Here is an 11,789-nt window from a genome sequence, read left to right as displayed (position 1 = left end):
TGCTGAACTCATCCACTTGGAAAATTTTGGCAACAATTTTGAACCTTTCATTGTTGACCATAATGAGTGGCATCTTTTGGATGGCATTTGTCTCAAGTTAAAGATGGAAATCTTCTTTCACAATGACAAACTTGACTGTATATTTTGTCCAGTTTTGGAGTTCATCATTTTAACTCGGCGACTTAATCTCTGCTGGCTTCCACATGGCAAGAGTCTTATTTGAATGTTCCAGTGTTTTTCTCATCACGTGCTTCTCATTTAGTATTTTTACTGATGTTCCATTGTCAAGCTGAAAGACAATTGGCTTTCCTATCACCATCATTCCCGCTTTTATCACCTCTTCACTTACAGTATTGACATTTTCCTTAATTGTTACGCTGTCTATGTGTGTCCATCATCTGAACAACTATTACTATCGTTTTCATGGTTATATTGTTGTGTTTTGACAATCTGCACCTTTTTTCACAGCTGAGTGTTTATCCCGTTACATTTATAACGTCTTACCAAATGCAGGACATAACTCTTAACTCGACCAATGTCGCAGTGCACACGCCCTGCACTCTTTCTCTCTCTCTCTCGCTCTCTCTCTCTCTCAGTGTGTGCCGATGTCTTTCTCTTGGATTTGAAATCAATTTGGTTCACTCCCTCCCGCCTTAAGATTCATACGTTTCATTTGTTATTAACATCTGAAGCGCTGTAATAAAAATCCCACCGTTCCTGAATCTCCTTGCTTTCTTGTGTGAAACATGTACGGCCCATACGTTTCATTTGTTTCCCTTATGACGTATTTATCAAATACCTGAATTATTTTAGTGGATGTCCTTTCATCATCTTAATTTCTCGTCAAATACGTAATAATATAATAGTTATGCCATGTCAGTTTAAACAACTTCCGGTTCACCCATAAATTATCCTCCAATACATAGGGGTGGTAGTGGTCTTATACCACCGGTCTATTATTTTCTTCCACGCCGACTTCCGACATTTTTTCTCCGCGTGACGTCATACAAATTACTTGAAATACGAAATAAGCATTACTTATCTATTTCGGCAGATAAGTGACGTCATATAAATTGCTTGAAACAAGAAATAAGCATTACTCATCTGTTTCTGCAGAAAATTTTGCAATGTTTTTTTGTTTTCTTACATAGGCATCACCACTTATCAAGGCCAAGAGGCCACTCGAAGATAGGGATTAAAGAGTGTACAGTAGAACTTAGACAATATATTAATCGTTAGTAATGGAAATTCGGTAAGTTTGTTAACAAGTTGAACGACTCATCAAGGACTTGTTTACGTTAGACTTGAAGACAACCATATTGTAGTCAGCTGGAAAGCAGGAAAACGGAAGACAATTCCACAGGCGTGCAGTTCTAAGAAAGAAGCTTTGTTCCTGAAATCTACGTTTAGGTTTAGGCACAGATAGCGAGTGGGGGGAATTATTGATAGAATTTTCAGCTCGACGAGTGTTTCTTGTGAAAGTTTGGCGAGTGGGGACCATAGACTGAAGCTCAGTCGAACACTTTCCATGAAAATAACGATACAACAGAGACAAACTCGCATCATCTCTTCTGTGAGACAGAGGTTACAGGGAAGAGAAAGTGGTATCTCCAAAGAGGCTACAAAGTCTATTTTGACCTCTATCAAGGCAGGACAAGTCCTTTCTAGCAGCTTCTGTCCAGATGTGGCAACAGTACTCCATCTTTGGACGTACTTGGCTCTGATATAGATAGAGAATTGCATCAACAGTGAGATATTTACTGGATCGATAGAAAGATCACACCATTTTTCCAGCGGTCTTGGCAACAGATTTGATGTACGTGTTCCATTTAAGATCAGGAGTATAGGTCAAGCCCAGAAGCTTGTTAAAACTTAAGGCCACCTCAAGAGAGCCATTCATTTCAATTGATGCCAGATGGGAATCAGAACGTTGATGATGTAAAAAGAGAAGTTTGGTTTTAGATGCATTAAAAGTAACAAGCCACCTCTTTCCCCATTGTACCACGTGCTTAAGATCAGAGAAAAGAGAATCGGAGAGAACTTGGTCGTTTACTGTCTTAGATGTGCTATCATAGATGGTAGTATCATCAGCATAAATGTCTACAAATAATGTAAGAATATGATTTGGAAGATCATTAATGTAGATCAGGAAAAGAGTTGCTATTAATTTTAAAATGACAAAACAAGAAAAGTGGGAGTAAATGTTAATAAAAAAATAACTGTATTGGATTATTTGTTGATAAGTTGGGGATCAGTTCATTCAATCGTGATGGTAAACCTTCAAATTTAGTACGAGTTGAAACTCCAGTGTTTTTATTAAAAAATCTGCAAAAAATTGGTTAAGTGTTACTCATTTATTCATTCATTTTCTGACAAAATTTATGACAATTTTTCATAGGTTATCTTCTCAGCTATATTTTGAAGAAAAAATTAATTTTCGTTCAGTTACACAAGTTATTAAAAATATAATTACTGTTCCAAAATTCTCAGAATTTATAAGGAATGAGGAAACAATTTTTTTCTGATTGGCTGTTGGTTGGTGATGACGTAAGAAGATATTAAAAACACTGTTGCTAATAATTCATCATTGTCCCGATCTATCAAATGCTAACTGACCTCTCGCCTTGGCAAAAATTGACTGCTGAATAAACACACAACCCAGAGAGAAAGAGAGAGAGAGAGAAAGAGAGAGAGAGAGAGAGAGAGAGAGGGGTATAAGTGAAACAGAAAGAAAATATTGTTTCAAAGCAAAGTCTGGAAAAATCATGGATTACATAGAAAAATGTGGGCAGCGCAGCTGTGCTCAAATGCTAACTGACCTTTGCCTTTGATAAATCTAACTGCTGAATGAACGGCATAATCCAGAGAAAGAGAAAGAGAGAGAGAGAGAGAGAGAGAGAGAGAAAGAGAGAAAGAGAGAAAGAGAGAGAGGGGGGGGTAATAAGTGAAACAGGAAGAAAATATTATTTCAAAGTAAAGCTTGGAAAAATCATGGATTACATAGAAAATGCGAGCATGAAAAGTAATATGGTTAAGATTAAAATTGGAAAAGTAAAAGGACTAGTTGTTAAAACTTTAAATAAAAAACAAGATATTCTAGTAAAAATATAATCAATTTATGACTTAAAATATTACAGCATAAGGAATTGATTATATAATGTTAAATTGAATTTTAATAAAATCCCTAATGCTACAATATTTAAAGTCATAAATTTATTATATTTCTTATTAGAATATCTTTTCTTTTTCTTTTCCAGTTTTAACAACTAGTCCTTTTATTTCCATGTTCAATCTTAACCGTATTAATTTTTGTTCGCATTTTCTATCAGTGCGGCTATATATATATATATATATATATATATATATATATATATATATATATATATATATATATATATAGCCGCACTGATGAGCTGCGAAACAGTAATGTATGTGGGTGGCTATATATATATATATATATATATATATATATATATATATACTAGCGGGGGTACCCGGCGTTGCCCGAATGTTTGTTTCCGGGACGGGGGGGGGGAGTTTTAAAAAATGTTATGGTAGGTAAGTAGGAAGGATCAAACCTGGAGTCATGAGTAAAAGTAGGGAAATAAAGTGTGAAAAAAAAAAAAAAAAACATCTGCAACGTTAACAGTTCGGCCACCAAGAAAAGTCCATTCCAGTTGTTTAGGAAAAAAAAAAACAAAAAAAAAAACGACTACGGTAGGTCGGCGCGAACGTGAAAATATAATGTGAATTGTCCAGCACGCTAACCACTACGCCACAGAGCACTGCAGCTTAGTTTAGTGATTTTAAATAACTTCACATGAAAGAACTACAAAGCCAAACCGGTGTTCTCTTCTCAACTGTTCCTTGTGAACGATCCCCAAACGGTGTTAAGTGGTGGCAGGGGGAGGAGGAATTTATTAGAGAGAAAATATTTTACCACTTCCATTGATCTTAACCGATTTTGGCCGTGACTTCTCAGCAGAAAAAGTATAGAAATCTAAGATTATCGAGGAATTTGAGAAATAATAAGCCTATAACACACCTCAGATATTGTTCTGCCGTTTGTGCATATTATATTTGCATGAAATATCTTGATTTTTAATCCTATTAATGTCAAAATCAGACGCGAAAAAATGAGTTCATTTTATTTATATAGAGATATATCAGAAATGCACGAATATTTGTTAAGTGGAAATAAAGTTCGAAAATCGATTCAATTAAAAGTAGTTTACTTAACAAAACAGCAGATTTAAGTTCCAAGATTTAACTCTTAAATTGTTTTTTCAGTGAAAAAAAGAATATCTTTTCTTTTTTTCTTTTTTAAATAGTTGTCTATTTTGCATGTATTATCTCTTAGTTTAGTCTCTTCAACATTTAACTTTCTTTGGCCGGGCATTTTTCTTATAGAGTTTCCCCTGACTCGACACCGGCAGGTTGACCGGTGTTTTATTCCCTAATTGTAGTCAGCAGTCTTTTTAGCCACACATGTCTCTGTCTTTTATCTGCTGTTGTCCTTCGCCGTTTTAAGTCATCTCCGGTAAGAAACATTATATATCTCCTTCTTAAAGACACTTTAATATTTTTAATGTAATTTTTTAAAAATATTATTTCATCTTAACTACGAACTTTGTTTATTTTCTTTACCCACATGTCAGACCCCCTTACTTCTAGCTGTGTTGTCTTTTATCTTCTGTTTTCGTTCGTCGTTTTAAACCATATTTCCGGTAAGAAACATTATATATCTCCTTCTTTAATATGTTTAATGTAATTTTTAAAAATATTATTTCATCTTAACTACAAACTTTTTTAATTTTTTTACCCACATGTCCGACACCTTTTAGCTTCCAATCTTTTTTTTTTTTTTTTGTATTCTCAACAATGTATTTTGTTTTGTTTCTTCCATTTTATTTATATTTTACCGTATCTACTCTCAATTTTATTTTGCTAAATATATATCGGCAAGACTGGAGTTTAGGTGGAAAAATAATCTCGAACCCTTTATCACATAAAAGGAACTAATTTCCCTAATCACCGGTACGTTACTATGTCAATAATATATAAACAATATTGGTATTTTTTTTTTTGAAAACAACGTAAAAAAAAAACAACTTCTTTTTATATTGCTTTTCAACTTAAAAAAAAAAAAACTTCTTTTTATATTGCTTTTAATTAAAATAAAAAAAGGTTTTCGTATTATTATATTTAAATTTCTTATATGTTCCGTGTGTTTGTTTTTTTTTTTTCACACACTGAATACCTTTTTTTAATGAAGGTGCTAGTGCAGAGAGTAATCCGCGCTATTTTTTAAAAATCGTATTTCCAAGTTTAATTAAAGTTTTATATGTTTTTTATTCAATTGTAAGGTTGAAGTATAGAATATGCACAAAACACTCTCCCCTCCCCATATTAAGAATGGCTTTTTAAATATAACGTTATTATTTACGTCCGGATCGCTCTATGCACTAGTACCTTAATGATAAACAATACATAAATAGAAATAATACATTATCAGACTTTTTAAAGTTTAAGTTTAAACAATATTTTTTTTAATTAAAAATTGAATCGCGTGATTATTATTAAATTATAAACGATACAAATTAATATAAACGATACAAATTAATATTTAACACGCGTAATCTCTTGCAATTTATTATTTCTCTATTTCAAATTTAATTTTATTAATTATAAAACCTTCGGTACTTATGTATTTTTGTTACCGTGCTAAAAAAAGGTGCTTAAGATATCGTGGAACGTTCTGTTTAAAATTAAAAAATGTTGTTTAAAATAAAAAAGTTAAAAATGAGAGAAGAAAGATAGTGTCGGATTTTAACCGACTGAAGGTGGGGGGAGGCGTTTCTGCAACTCAACGGCTAAACCTGAACTCGACGTAGAAGGAAAAAGCAATGAAACTCTTAACTTGTGTGGAGAATCCTTCTCGGCTTTTCTCGGCTAACTGGAGTTGCAACGTATTGCCTTGTTGCTTACAATGACAAATTGTCTTTGTAATAGTAACTGTGAAACGTGTAACTTGACTAAACAAAAAAGTCCAACTAACACATCAACGATAGGGGTGTTTTATAACCCACAAGTTGATGCTATGCAAAGTTCAGTCCGACCCACGTGGTGGACAACAAACTACTACTACTACTATAAAATCAGTCGACCAAGCACTTTTTTATACTTTTTGCTTGAACGACTGCCAGAATTCCACTGCCTCCCCCCTCCACATCGAGTTCCGGTCAGTAATAATTACCACAATAGGGTTTGTATTACTGTACACATAGATTCGAAAAAGTTGTCAAAAAACAAATATATAACAAATAAATGTTATCAAAGGCAAGATAAGTTACTTTTCTACCCAACTGGTTATATTTTTTGTGTTTTTATTCAATGTAACATGTTTATTCAGCTCGAAAAACATGCAGTGTTTACCGATGTATTGGAAAATTCAAAATGGCGCCCGACTCTCTCTCGGAGAGGGTAAGTTTGGGAAAAGGTATTATAAATAATAAACTAGACAAAATACTATTAAAAAACAACCGAATATATGTCAACTTATGTCATGGTAACATATATTGAGCGAATTTCTAAGAGTATTTAAATCTTAAATCCTTTTTTCTATAGCCACTTGTAGCTTAGTATCACACTTGACCATTTCTAAAACGCACACGAGCCATGTATGTATGTAAATTCTGGTGTTTTAACGTAATTTCCTGTGCTAACTTAACTATTGATTAAATATAGGCATTATCTTGTATACTCGTCAAATATTCTAATCGCTCCTATACCTAAACCTCTTTTTCTTAAGCAAGTTGCAGTTTAGTATCACACTTGTGTTGAGATTTTCTGCAACAAAGACTGGTAGACTGACTTTCTATCCCTAATATTGATCGAGCAAACCCTTTTTTCAATTAATGTGGACCCACTAGCTGTTTTAAAAACATTATTACTGACACCTCTGCTCCCTTATTACCAGAGTTGTATAATTCTTTCCCTTTGTTCTAAATAAAAAATAAAAAAAACTTTGATGTGCCCATGTTACCGACTATGTTCATCAGTATACTCTTGTTCTATTTGTCCGTCATCGCACGAATGGAGCACATTATTTCTCTGGATACGCTTCTTACAGAATCTTTTTATGTAACACACCCCACTACAACAGTAATACATCATTATTTAAATACTAACCTCGTTACAACAGTAACCCGTGATTATTTACCCGCCTCTTTCCTTTCTCTCTAGTTTTAATACTAGTCTCCTACTCCCTACTTGGTTTCCTCTTTTACCTCTGTTTCCATATGTTTGGGGACTGAATGGACCCATAGCCTGAAGCCACCGTCTTTTCTATTTCCCAAGGACACTATTTTCCTTAGAAGAGATTCCCTTCTGATCAGTCTTGTTACTGACCTTACTGCCTAGTTCAATTATATATATATATATATATATATATATATATATATATATATATATATATATATATATATATAATCAGTTTTTTTAGCAGAAACACGAGGGTAAAACAATCGAATACCACCGACCTTATTGCCTTGTTTTTTGTTTGTTTTCTGTAAGATTAAAATACCCTTCTATATCGTGTGTTCACAGTTCATCCAAGCTCCTTTATTCTTTGTTAGAAAAACTGGTAAAAAATCGGCACCAAATGAGACATGTTGCTCAGTCGATTTTTTGTTAGCAAAAAACTAGTATACTTCATTTTTGTAAAAAGAAATATAAAAACAGTTTTTGTTTCTCTACTTTCTCATATGTGTGAGCCCAGCTAGAGATAGAGAGTGTAGACCGAGAGGTGAGTTGTGCGATGTTGACAGCTGAATTGTCTTTTGCTCTTTTCTCTTTATATGTGACCTGTTTTTGCAGATATGACACCAAGGAATTTTAGTCTGTCTCTTTTACTTTCCAAGTCATGTGATTCCACATGTAGTTAACATCATTAAAAGACTCTCATAACACCCAAAATATTTCTTGATATCTTTAAAGAAAGTGACAGTCTGTTTCCTACAACACAGAGCAAAAGCAATATGTACTGCAAAAAAATCATGATTTAGAGATTCCATGTAAATGTGGAAACTCATACAAATGTGAGCCACGTCATTCACTAACATTAAAATTATAAAAACAGTGAGAATGGTTGTAATATGTGGAGAGATTGAAAAATCAATTATGGCAGAATGATGAATGGAAAAGGAGAAATCATCTACCCTTATGGGATGAAGTAAGAATTATAGATGGAGAACAGTGGAGAGTAAAATGTCTTAAAGGAACAATGCATCAACTACTAAGAATTCATAGTATAATGTTTAACACAATATGGGACCCATTAATGATAAATAATAGATTATATATATATATATATATATATATATATATATATAGTAATAAGTAGTAAAAAGTGTTTATATATATATATATATATATATATATATATATATATATATATACACACATATATATATATAGGGTGTCCACAAAGTCTGGCTACATAGTCTACACGGTGCCCACAAAGTCTGGCTGAATAATCTACATGGTGCCCACAAAGTCTGACTACATAATCTACAGGGTGTCCAAAAAGTCTGGCTACATAATGTATCCAGACTTTGTGGCCACCATATATATATATATATATATATATATATATATATATATATATATATATATATATATATATCATACCCTTTTATCTATTTACCTGTCTTATAATCTTATTAATATTAAACTTACTCATATTTATTATTAATAGTTTATTTTTTTATGTATTAATACAAATGGTAACTGTATTGTTTCTACATTTTGTTATTGCAGAAGTAGTACTTTCCACTGGAGAGACATACATTTTATATATTGTCCTGCTTTTAAATCTCTATGTGCTGCTATGGTTAGAGTACTTGGTAGAATCCAGTTATAAGTTACATGCTCCTGAACATTGAAGTTTCAATCCTCAGTGAGACTGAAAATATAATTTCAAATTAGGAATTTGTACCCAGTCACCGCTAACAACACGAGAGCATGCAAATCTCGTGTACTAAATAAATTATATATTACTGAATGTACTAAATAAAGGGTTTCATTCAGAATTTTGTATAGATTTTTAAGTTCAAGAGAAATGTTCCCAAGTTCGAGAAAATACATCTGAATAAGATCTGAGGTAAGTGTTGTAAAATGACAGTCAAGATGAGAACAGTATTCTGAAGAATCCAAATAATATTAATAATCAATCCTCGTCCATTAAATAGAGAAACGTTAAGAACTTGGACCAATTTAAAAGTGGTTTATTAATAGAAAATTACAAAAATATAAATTAAAATGAATGAAAATTATAAATTAGGAAACCAAGAATAAATTCAAATTATTTATTTTTAATGTGATGTCCCTTCCTTTTGATTAGACGTCCAATTCTCTGTCTGAAGTTACCAACCGAGGCACGCAGCGTTTTCTGAGGTATTTTAGCCTATTCACTCAGAAGAAATGTCTTCAAAGCATCAACACTTGGATGAGCAACAGAACAGACCTTTGCCTCCAACAAAGACCACACCGAAAAATCCATGGGATTCAAATCAGGCTATGCAGGAGGCCACATCTCCTTACTCCAGAATCTTGGAAAATTACGTTGGCACAAGTCCTGAGTTTTTCTGGAGGTGTAGGATGGTGCTTCATCTTGTTGGAATGTGAAAGGTTGATCTTTGAAGTGTTTCTTCATCTCTTCAAATGCTGGAACCAAAATATCGTTAATGTAGCGATCTGTGTTGATCTTAACCCCCTGCTCCACGAAAATCAGAGGCGACTTCCAAGATTTGGAGACTGCAGCCCACACCATGAGGGAAGACGTCTTTTGTCGGCGGAAAACTATTCTCACGGAGTCATCAATGTCTGCTGAAGATTTTGCGTAAACTCTGTCGTTCTGATTGTTAACAGCCGCTTCAATTGTGAAGAGTTTTTCATCAGAAAAAACGATCTCTCGCTCTGCCGTGCCAGCCTTCAATTCTTCAAGAAGAAGCTTTGCTCTTTCAAGGCTCTTGTGCTTTTGGACAGGTGTGAGGCACTGTCTCTTTCTCATCTTGTAGGGGGACAACGGGAGATCGTTTTTTACGATGGTTCTCATCGAGGTCACGCTCACATTCATGTCTTTATCCATTTGTCTTGCAGATCTCTTCGGGTTCCTCCTTACCCTCTCTCGGACAGCTTTAATCACCTTCTTTGTTCGAGCAGTGCGAGGTCTTCCACTCCTAGGACGGTCTTCAGATGTACCAAGTTCCTTAAATCTGTTCACAACATGGTACACGGTGGATTTAACCACTTTCAAGAGCTTAATAATCTCTGAGTTTGTCCTTCCCACGCAATGAAGCTGAACTATGGCCTCTCGTTTGCTCATTTTTCTGAAAGTTTAAACAAAATTATTTTAATATTTTAATATTTTTTTTGAAAATAATTAGATCAATAGTAAGACTAAATACTTACTTCATTCAAAAAGAGAAAAAGTGATTTTAACAATATTTAATTTTAAAACTAAAAATGGTCCAAGGACTTTCTGTTCACCCTGTAGTAAAACATTTGACAAAAAAAGACAAATTAATTCTGTTAACAAATCTTTATTTCAAAAACTATTCTCATTTTTAATTTCATTAATAATCAATGTTTTTGATAATTTAAATAAAATCACCATAATTCAATTTTCTCACATATAACGTATTTTTTCAAATTTATTTTATTTCCAGATTTTGCAACAATAAAAGAAACTTATTAATGGATAGGAGGGACATATCTTCATTGATAATTTTCAAAGGTTTAAAATAATTATCAATTTCTTCATATAAATTTTCTAAAGTGGAAACTTATCAGTGTACCTATAATCATACACGCCATTGCATATATTTTTGTGGAATCAGATGCAAGCAAACATGGGAGACAAACAGCATTCTTGTGAAGTATGTGGTTCTTCTTTTGCACGAAAGTTACATCTGTTGAGGCATATGGTAATACATACGGGAGAGAAACCATATTCTTGTGAAGTATGTGGCTCTTCTTTTGCATGGAAGTCAAGTTTGTTGGCTCATACGAAAACACATACGGGAGAGAAACCACATTCTTGTGAAGTGTGTGGTTCTTCATTTGCACGGAAGTCAGGTTTGTTGAACCATGTGAAAACACATGCAGAAGAGAAACCACATTCTTGTGAGATATGTGGTTTTTCTTTTGCACAGAAGTCAACTTTGTTGCGTCATATAAAGACGCATACAGGAGATAAACCACATTCTTGTGATGTATGTGGATCTTCTTTTGCACGGAAGTCACATTTGTTGAGTCATATGAGAATACATACGGGAGATAAACCACACTCTTGTGAACTATGTGGGTCTTCTTTTGCACGAAAGTCAACTTTATTGTGTCATATGAAAACACATACTGGAGAGAAACCACATCCTTGTGAAGTATGTGGTTCTTTTTTTGCACACCAGTCAACTTTGTTGTATCATATAAAAACACATACAGGAGAGAAACCATATTCCTGTGGAGTGTGTGGTTCGTCTTTTGCACAGAAGTCAGATTTGTTGCGTCATATGAAAAGACATATAGGGGAAGAAACCTCATGATTGTAATGTATGTGGTTCTTGGTTTGCACACAAGTCGAATTTGTTGACTCATATAAAACACATACGGGCAAGAAACAACATTCTTGTGAAGTACGTGGTTCTTTTGTGCAGAAGTAACATTCGTGGAGTCATATTAAAATACAGATGGGAGAGGAACCACCCATTGTGAAGTTTGTGGCTATT

This window comes from Euprymna scolopes, chromosome 46 (assembly GCF_053919585.1).
Source record: "Euprymna scolopes isolate OS-2025 chromosome 46, ASM5391958v1, whole genome shotgun sequence".
Lineage (NCBI taxonomy): Eukaryota > Metazoa > Mollusca > Cephalopoda > Sepiida > Sepiolidae > Euprymna > Euprymna scolopes.
The sequence above is the reverse complement of the archived record's forward strand: the minus strand, read 5'-3'. Positions refer to the sequence as shown.